The sequence below is a fragment of the Hydra vulgaris genome, chromosome 05 (genome assembly GCF_038396675.1).
Source record: "Hydra vulgaris chromosome 05, alternate assembly HydraT2T_AEP".
NCBI lineage: Eukaryota > Metazoa > Cnidaria > Hydrozoa > Anthoathecata > Hydridae > Hydra > Hydra vulgaris.
In genome coordinates, this window is record NC_088924.1 from 25503892 (window position 1) to 25514458 (window position 10567).

Here is a 10567-nt window from a genome sequence, read left to right on the forward strand (position 1 = left end):
TTTTTTCTGTGCTTCCCCATACAATATTTGCATAATTTAAATAACTATAAATATAAAATAAATAAATTTGGGGGTAAATAAGCTTTTTTTGAGACAGGATGGAACAGAATCCATTTTGTTTTGTTACTGTTTAGAGTTAGTTTATTGCATTTGAACCACTTGGATATATTTTTAAGTTGCTCGTTCATGCTAGAGAAGAGTTTGTAAATATCGTTATTGGAAAGAAATAAGTTGGTATCATCAGCAAATATGATGCTCATTAAATTTGAGGCTTTGTTTAGATCGTTTATATAAATCAAGAACAACAGTGGTCCCAAAATGGAGCCTTAGGGAACGCCACATGAAATATTCAGAAACTCATTAGAATAATTATTATTACTATAAACAATCTGTTTACGGTTTGATAAATAACTTCTGAATCATTTTATGACTTTGTAATTTACTCCATATTATTTCAGTTTTTGTATCAAAATTTGATAATCGACAGTATCAAATGCTTTTGATAGGTCGATGAAAACACCTAAAGTATATTTAGATTTTTCAAAAGAATTTGAAATTTCACGTACAAATTGGATAATTGCATGTTCCGTAGAATTGTTTATTTTAAAACCAAATTGGTTGACGTATAACAAATTATTAGAAAGAAAATAACTGTATAGTCTATTGTACATAATGCGTTCTAATATTTTTGAAAATGTGCAGAGGACGGAAATAGGACGATAATTACTGATATTTTTTGATCTCCCTCTTTTAAAATAGGGGTAACTTTTGCAATTTTTAATCGGTTAGGATATACAATACTCCTTGATGGATAGACGCTCCATATACTTTAAAAAGAATATCTTTTAATTGTTCAAAACATTCTATAACTATATTACCGTTTATGTCATCTGTTCCGCTTGCTTTGTTTTTTTTAAGTGATTTGAATGCTCTTTCAAATTCTTGAAAAGATAGTTTTGAATATAATTCGTTGGAACCATTGCAATTATCCATCTGTACTAGAAAATCGTTAAATTTTGCTTTGGTAAAAGGAATTTTATTTTTCTAGTTTAGGACCGATGTCAATAAAAAATTTGTTAAACTCATGAGCTATATCTCTTGGATCACATATACGTTTGTTATCAACAATAATCATCTGGGGTAGAGAACCTGAGCATTTCTTTTGTCTACCACTAATTTTGTTCATTACTTGCCAAATGCGTCTTGAGTTATTTTTGAATTTATCTAGAAGTTTTGAGTAGTAAATTTTTTTCAAGTTTTTACGAACTTTTTCAAATAGAAATAGGTAATCTTTATATATTTTCTCATTTGATGATTTTGTTTTGAGATATATTATAAACAGCTTCTGTTTTATCTTGGATGATTTTTTAAATCCTTTTGTTACCCAAGGATTGTTTATATTTTTGGAGTTATTGTTCTTTTAATAATAGGGAAGTATGCATCATATACGGAGTAAAAGGTTTCAAAAAAAATTTCGTAAATTTTGTCTGCATTGTCATTGAAGTTAATATGCTTCCAGTGCAGTAACGATAATTGGTTTTTAAACTGGTTTATATTAGTATGGTTAAAAGTGCGTGTTTTAATTTTGATTTATTTATTTTTATTTTCATATTTTGAATTAGATGTAAAAAATATTGGAAAATGGTCAGTAATATCAGATTTTAGGATACCCGTTTGAATATCATTGTTGAATATATCTGTTGTAATGATATTATCAATCAAAGATGCCGAGTTTTTTGTAACTCTGGTCGGCCTATTTATTAAAAGAATTGCACCCGTTTCAAAAAAGGAGTCATAAAAGTTTTTAATTTTGTTATCTTCATTATACAGAAGACAATTCATATTTAGGTCCCCAATAATGAAACTCTTTTTTTTTTCCTTAATACCTTTTCTAAAAATACTTTGTTCAAAAAAAATGCTCAAGTTCTCGCTCACGCCGTCAGGTGGTCGATAATAACAGTTTAATAAAATGTTTTGTGATTGATTGTTTATAATTTCTATAGTACTTAAATCATTCCTAACGTAATAAAAAATATTTTCATTCACATAAATAAGGGCTCCTCCGCCGCGTTTATTTACTTGCCTTTTGAGCGAAATTAAAATGTGGATTATTAAAATTAGAATTACTATATAAGTCATTCGAAATCCACGTTTCAGTTAAACAAACTATATTAAAAAGATTTTTTGTTTCGTCTAACAAGTTAAGAAGTTTTTCAAAATTGTTATTAAGACTTCGAATATTTACGTGTAGAATTCTAATTTTATTTAAATTTTTGTCATAAACATTTTTAAAAAGAAACCCTTTTAATTCGCATGGATAGTGATATAAGCAATCCGAGCAATTTATATATCAGGGTTTATATTTTCATTAGAATTCAATTCAGTAAAGTTAAATTTTATAAATTCAAAATCCCTTATTCCAGCCATTTTTATTATTTTTTTTAATTTATCAGATCATTCATTTTAGAAAAGTTTCTTTTTAAAAGGGTTTCTAAATTCTCTGCATAAAATTCTATCATATTTAATAATAGCATACTTAACTTAACCGCGCAATTGCTTGACCTCTTCCCATAATTTTTTGCGACTCTCGATCGTTTCCTTCGCGAAATCTTCGTTGATAAACACACCAGTACCTTTCAAGTTTTTAACGGCGTTTAGAATTCTGTTCTTGTCCTGATAGTTTAAGAGTTTCAGAACTATTGTTCTGGGTATTTTGCTATCTCTTGTTTTTCCTACTCTATGTGCTCTTTCTACAACTACTTCGCTGTTTATTTAAAGTTGGTTTTTAAAATATCTTTTACTGTATCTTCACAATCAGTCCAGGTTCATTCGGTTTTTTTTCTACTCCATCTATTCGGAGGTTATTTCGTCAAGATCTAATTTTTTTTTTGCTCAAAATGTTCAACTCGTTATCATAGCATTTCTTAATTTGTTTTATCTTTTCTATTAGGTTTGTTTCTTGAAAGTTTAATGTAGTTTTAACATCGCTTAAGTCTTTTTGAATATTCATCACATTAGATTTATTGTTATTTACATAAATTTCGATTTTTTCAATTCTTTCGGTTAATATTCTTAAGTTTGCACTCATTATACTTTTCTGTTTCTTGCAGTATACATACTTTTTGTTCCTCCAATTTCTCGATAATTAACTTTTTTATATTTTTAAACGAATTTTCCATATTTGTAAAATATTTTATAATTTAACACGCTGTAGAAAAAACGCGTCCGTTCGTTTTAACACGCTGCTTTCAAAAGCATACACACATGTACAAACATACACGCAAAAGCATACACACATGTACAAACATACACACAAAAACATACACGCATGTACAAACATACTTACGTATATGTCAGAAATAAAGAAAGTGCTTCTCAAGTTTTTTATACTGTTCTTTTTTAATTGGTTCCATTATGACGGGCCTTGGGTAATAATTGAGAATTTTGACACTTGCTATTTTACTCTGCTCAAGTGATAGTTATGGTTGGTATTTGACCGAAGATTGTATTTTTGTGAAAACGCTGATGTAAAAATATCAAAAAATACTTTTGGCAGCAAGTTATTCTTATATTTATACATAAATATTAACATTTGAAGCGAAGTTTTGATATATATTTAACACATTCATGTATTTCATTACAGGGGAAGGGTTTTCTAATCTCTTTAATTAGTTAACTGCTATACATGCGTGGTTTTGTAGGCTCTGTAATCTTATTAATTTAGTTTTGTGTGTTGAAGGTTGATGCATTAGTACATAATTCAGTTCAAAATGGCAAAAACTACTCTGTCTCACTTTCCCCAAAATCTATGGCAAACTGAGACAAATTTCATTTGAAGAAAAAACTAAGTAAAAGTGTAATTTTCAGTAAAATAAAAGCAGACTTTTGAAAAATTCGATCTGATTAAAAATAAAATCCGAATAAAAAACACAAAGTTGTTATTTTATAATGTAATTTCTTTAATGCAACTCGAAATATATGAATTTATTAAAAAATTTGATTGCATTGAAAATAAGTATTATCTAAAACAAAAAACACAATACGAAGTAAAACATATATTGAACACAAAGTTTTATGTTTGTCAAATATTTGAATATATCTTTTCTTTTTTTTTTTTAACATCTTCTTTTCTAGTTAGGCTGCGAGCAACTAATATTAGTGTTGAAAGTTACTGGAAGACAAAAGATAAAGTTTATAAAACAAGATAATAATTAACAGACGACTTAAAAAAGTTGCAAATTATATGTATCAGGAAAACAGGAAGAAAGGAGCGAATTCCAAAGAACTGATGTTCGAGAAAAAAAACTAGGCTAATAAGAATTTTTGGAGCACTTAGAAAGAGTTACAGTAAAAGAATGAGAGTTATTTGAATGACGAGACACGAGAATGAATTTTAGTAGATGACAATAGAGATGCTAGCTCTATAGTGCAGTGCCCATTAAAAGTATTTATAGAAAAGAGAAAGAGAAGCAACATTGCGACAATCTGACAATGGTTAAAACTTGGCTGCAAGAGCAGGTTCAAACATGTTTAAAATGCGTTTTTGCAGCATATCTAAAAGAGAAATGGCATCATTCGAAGATCGGCTCCAGATTTAGCAACAGTATTCCATACAATAACGAATTTGAGATTAACAGAGACAAAAAAAAGTATCTAGAGTAAGAAAGTGGCGATAAAAAGATACAACCTTAGCAGATGCTAATTTTGCAATGGATTTGATATATTGTTTCCAAGTAAGATCGGAAGTAAGAGTTAATCCTAGAAGACAAAGGATAAATGACTCATCGAGTACATTAACGTTCATAAATATAGTAAGATCTATATTGTTTCGGTAACAATTAGCTGAGAAAAATTGAGTTTTATCTGAGTTAAAAAAAATTGTCAAAATTGTCCTAGAAGACAGAGATTACATTTATGCTGCATAGCTTTATTAAAATGTCACTAAACTGTCAAGGGTGTATGATTAACAAAAAATTAGATGCAGTGTTTTCCTGTCAAATGCAGAAATACAGTGGCGGCACAAAGTAAGGGCAAATACAGCAGAAATTAAATCACTACAACTTTTGTCCAAATAATTACCAGATGAAAGCGTCATAGCTACATTTATTGATCTCTGTTGTGTTGACACGTCAATATCTTTGCACTTCCTGTTTACCTTAGCAACAAGCACATGTTTTTTTAGATAAATTAATATAACACATTAGAAAGTTGTTTATCATATTTTAAGCATAGGAAACAAGACATTAGAGGTAAGTGATGTGCCTTCATTGTGATAATAATGTCATCATTATTAATTGGTAGAAAATATGTGTTCATTGTATTACCAATCACATATTGAGTCAGTATATACCATTTAAGGTCATTTAAGGTCATCTAAACCCCGATATGGTTACTGAGAACCAGCAGTCAAGGGTAACTATTGAGTTTTAAGGTATTCTCCACCAAGTTTTTTTACTTTAGCCAATTTTTTTGTGTTTTAATAGCACCTCCTTCCATTTTGACAGCTTCACTATCAGTATTAATACTATTTTGTCTGTTTTAGTTTAATTTAATGACCTAATATCAGTATTTTTTGTTGTAGAAAAAATGGTAAAATGTCGTCGCTTGTCCCAGAAAGAGCGCCTCAGTGCTGTTTTCATGGCAGAAAATGGTGAAAATTATAATTTTGAAATAAAAATTATAGTAAAATTATAGTAAAATTATAGTAAAATTATAGTAAAATTGATAGTAAAATGATAGTAAAATGGTAAAAATTATAGTAAAAGTATAGTAAAATTATAGTAAAATTGCAACAATTCTTGGTTCTACTGCAAGCGGCATCAGGAAAATTGTTAAGAAATATCAGAATTCAGGTTCTACAGCAGACAAAGCACGTTCCGGAAGGCCAAAGAAGGCGACGGCTCATACCGATCGGGTGCTGGTCCGCATGTCACTTCAGGATCGTCGCCTGACTGCACCACAACTAAGCCGGAGACTGTCGGAGGAACATGGAGTTAATTTGGCCTCCAGAACTGTGCGGAAAAGACTACAAAAAGCCGGAATAAAAGGGTGTGTGGCAGCAAAGAAACCTTTGCTCTCTGCCGCCAATGTCCGGCGACGGTTGGTCTTTGCCAGGGAGCACAAAAACTGGACTGTCGAGGACTGGAAAACCGTTATTTTTTCCGATTATTTCAACTATTCTGTGGGGCAAAGAGACTGATTGTTAGAAGAAGAGTTAGTGAAAAGTTTAAAAAAGACTGTATTGCACCAACTGTGAAGCATGGCGGTGGTAGTGTTATGATTTGGGGGTGCATGTCTGGACACGGGGTAGGGCAGTTGTATCGGTGTATTGGGTCCATAAACCAAGGCCAATACATTGGGGTGCTTCAGGACTCAATGCTACCATCTGCTGATACTCTGTTTGGACAAGGAAATCGGTTTATCTTCCAGCATGACAAGGCGCCATGTCATAAAGCAAAGAAGGTAACCAATTTCCTTCGTCAAAATGGAGTGAACGTGCTCGACTGGCCTGCTCAGAGTCCAGACATGAACCCCATCGAGAATTTATGGAGTGTCATGTCTAAGAGCATTGAGGGAAAGAAACCATTCAATTTGGATGACCTGTAGGTATTGTTACAAAGCGCGTGGAACAATATCTCACAGAAAACAATCGATGGTCTTTTTGCCTCAATGCCTAGCCGTATGAGGTGTGTGATTAAAGTTCGTGGATACCATACCAAATATTAATAAAACAATGTTTATTATACATATGTGTTCACTCTGTATGTAGTGTTCAATAACTTAGATAAGAAAACATAGATCTCTTAAAATCTCTTTCGTTAGAACCTCTTAAATGTAAAAATGCTAGATTCTGTCGGATTTGTCGTTACTTTGTGCCGCCACTGTAGTTATGCATTTACGATTAAAATTATATAAAGTTTAACCAACAGCTTTCGGAGTTTAATAAAAATAATTATTGACGTAAAATATATTTGATATAAATTAAAACTGACGTTTAAGTTAGAAATATCTTTTAATTAATTATTGCGTAGGCAATTGGTGGCAGAGTCAAAAATATGTGATGTTACATTAGTACATAATTCAGTTCAAAATGGCAAGAACTACCCTGTCTCACTTTCCCCAAAATCTAGGGCAAAGTGAGACAAATTTTATTTGAAGAAAAAACTAATAAAAGCGTAATTTTTAATAAAATAAAAGCAGACTTTTATTAAATTTGATCTGATTAAATATAAGAATGCAAATAAAAAACACCAAGGTATAATTTTATTATGTAATTTCTTTAATGCAACTCGAAATATCTGAATATATTTATAAATTTTCTAGCATAGAAAAGCAAAAAGCACAATACAAAGTAAAACATATATTGAACACAAAGTTTCATGTTTGTCAACAAATTGAATAATTTTTTTAAAAATATCTTCACTTCCAATAAGGCTGCAAGCAACCAATAGAATTGGAAGTTACTGAAAGACAAAAGATAAAGTTTTTAAAGCAAGATATCAAAAGTTGTTATTTATATGGATCAGGAAAACATGACAAAAGGAGCAAATTCCAAAGAGCCGGCAGTCGAGAAAAAAAACAAGACGAATAAGAATTTTTAAAGCACTTAGGAACAGTCACAGTAAAAGAATGAGACTTAATTGAATGACGAGTGACACGAGAATGAATTTTAGTAAATGGTACAAGAGCCGCTAGCACTTTAGAGCGCCCATTATCGTAGTTATAGAAAAGAGAAAGAGAAGCAACATTATGACGATGTGATATTGGAGGTTCGCTGCTAGAGCAGGTTTAAATAGTTTACAATGCGTTTTTGCGCCATATCTAAAAGACAAAAGGCATCATTCGATGATCCGCTCCAGATATGGCAACAGTATTCCATACAATAACGGATTTGAGATTTTTAGAGATAAAAAAAAAAATATGGGGTAAGAAAGTGGAGAGCACGATAAAGAGATGCAACCTTACCAGATGCTAATTTTGTAATAATATTTGATGTATGGTTTCCAAAAATGATTGGAAGTAAGAATTAATCCTAGAAGACGAAGGGTAGATGACTCATCGAGTAAATTACCGTTCATAAATATAGTAAGATCTAGATTGTTGCGGTAACAATAAGGTGAAAAAAATTGAGTTTTACTTGAGTTAAAATTCATCAGCCATTTAGAGCCCTATTCTGTAGTAGAAGTGAAATCCTTTTCAAACTCAAATGTCTCCTTTAAGCAATCAGAGAGTGTTGGCTACTTATCAAGATAAGAATAAGTTGTAGTATCATCAGCAAACAATGCTACTTTAGATGTGAACATTTCTGGGAGATCGTTAATGTAAATTTAAAAAAAATGTAGGCCAAGCATAGAACCTTGAGAAACCCTTGATGTTACAGGAAATAAAGAAGCGTGCTGTCCATCGAGGACAACTTTTATACTACGATTGGTAAGAAATGACTCAATAATCTTAAAGATGTTGCCTGATACATCTTAAGAAGAGAGCTTATGGAAAAGATCATCATGCCAAACTATATTAAAGGCTTTAGAAATCTCAAGAGCAATAAAAGTAGTAGAACGAGAATATCAAAATCCATACGATTATTAGAAAGTAACTTATTAGATTCAAGATGAGAGATTAAGTGTTTGTTAATTAAAGACTCGAAAACCTTGCTTATGATAGTAAGAAGACTAATGGACGGATGAGTCAGATCACTCTCCAGAATTTTTGAAAATAGGGATAACAGAAGTGGTTTTCCAGCAGGCAGGAAAACAAGACCAGATAAGCATTTTTTAAATAGTTTTGAAAGTATAGACAACAATGGAGAACACTTCTGCAAGACTATAACAGGTATGTTGTTCGGACCACAAGCAGTGGAAGAGTCTAAGCAGGAAATCACTTTAGATAGAGAAGCAAGAGTGATACGAATGTCAAGCAATGGATCAACCAGTTTGTCGTATATATAAGGAAGGATGCGCTCAATGGAATTAATAGATGAGATTGATGAAAAGTTCTTTGAAATGAAAAACAAAATCTGAACCATGCGAGAGAGGTAGAAACAAAGAAACAAAATAATAAAAAAAGGTAAAATAGCAAATTTGCCTTTATTATAGACACTGTTAAAGGTTCTCCATAAGTCATTCGAGCCTAATTTTTGAGATTAAATACGAGATGAGTAATTTTATCGAGACACTATCTCTTTACTCAATCAAGAGCCCAAGGCAGTGGACTTTGCTTAAAAAAGCAAACCCTGCAAGGCAAATTCCAAATCAACTTGCATAAAAAAGCAACTGAGCTTTTAAATTGAAAAACATGGCAGGAACTAAAAAAATAATATCAACATAAAAAAAGTTATATGTAATAAGCCACTGTCATGTGTCAAATAGCTCTTGCATGGGATTTATGTATTCTATATATATAAACTATTTGCCACAAACGAAATGCTAAAAAAACTGTAATCTTTTTGGGAAACATAAAAGAAAAACGGCCAAATTTAAGAGTAAATTTTCCTAACATTTGAGAACAAAACTACACTTTTCAGACGGTAAACAGTTACTAATAAAGCATTTTACAAAAAACCAACAATGCTCTGCGGTGAGTAAAAAACTATTTACCAAGTTATTATGTAAATTAATTAGTTTTTATTTGGATTCGAATGAAATATTGATTTAAAAATGAATTAGCTTACTAGTTACCTTGATAAAATTTTATTAACCGTAAAGCTGTTTTGTATTAAGTTACATACTCATGTTTTTAATTCGAAATATAACATTATTAATTACATTTAATTATGTTATTTTTACAATCAGTGGCGTATCATAACAAGTGGAGGCCCTTAGCGTCTAAGGCCCTAAGCCTCAGAGTCCGGAGGTCCTAAGTGAAGGCCCTTAGTTGCTTTCTGTTTATCTCATAAGTTTCATTTTTAAAATATATTACAAGTATTATCAAATAATGTTTAAAAAACAGCCCCTATTTGGAGTCACTTACTTGCTTGGGTCCTCACATTAGCTCAGGCCCCCCGTCGTCGCTTAGTCCACGTACCTTATAAAATACCACATAAATTAAAAATTTAAAAAGTTAAACCATATAAATAGTTAATTACATTTTTAAATTAAGTGAAGAGTTTGAGGAGCAAATAGTAAGCGAAAGCAATTACTCAGACCTTACTGAAACTGAAGAAGAATTAGTATTAAGGTTTGAGACTTGGAAAGATGAAATTGAAGCAAAAGGGCTTAAGATAAACATAAATAAGCCAAAAATTATGCATTGTAAAGTCAAGAATGAGCAAGCAGAAAATACTGGGAATTGTGTAGGAAGAGAGTTGTAGCTAACTATAGTTTATACAGTTTGTATTCAATGGTTTCATAAGAGATGTATATATTAAAGAGATAACCTCTAAAGATTGTTGATTTTGAAAGTAGAAAATGTACTTTTGGTGAGTATTGAAAAGAAGTTCAAAACGAGATTGAAATAAAAAGTGGAGAAAATATTGAGTGTACTTGTAAATTTTGTTATCTTGAAGCTAATTGGATTAGCTGGTAGAGCAGAAAAAGCATCTAGGGCAATAGTAAGGTCTGCTTGGGAC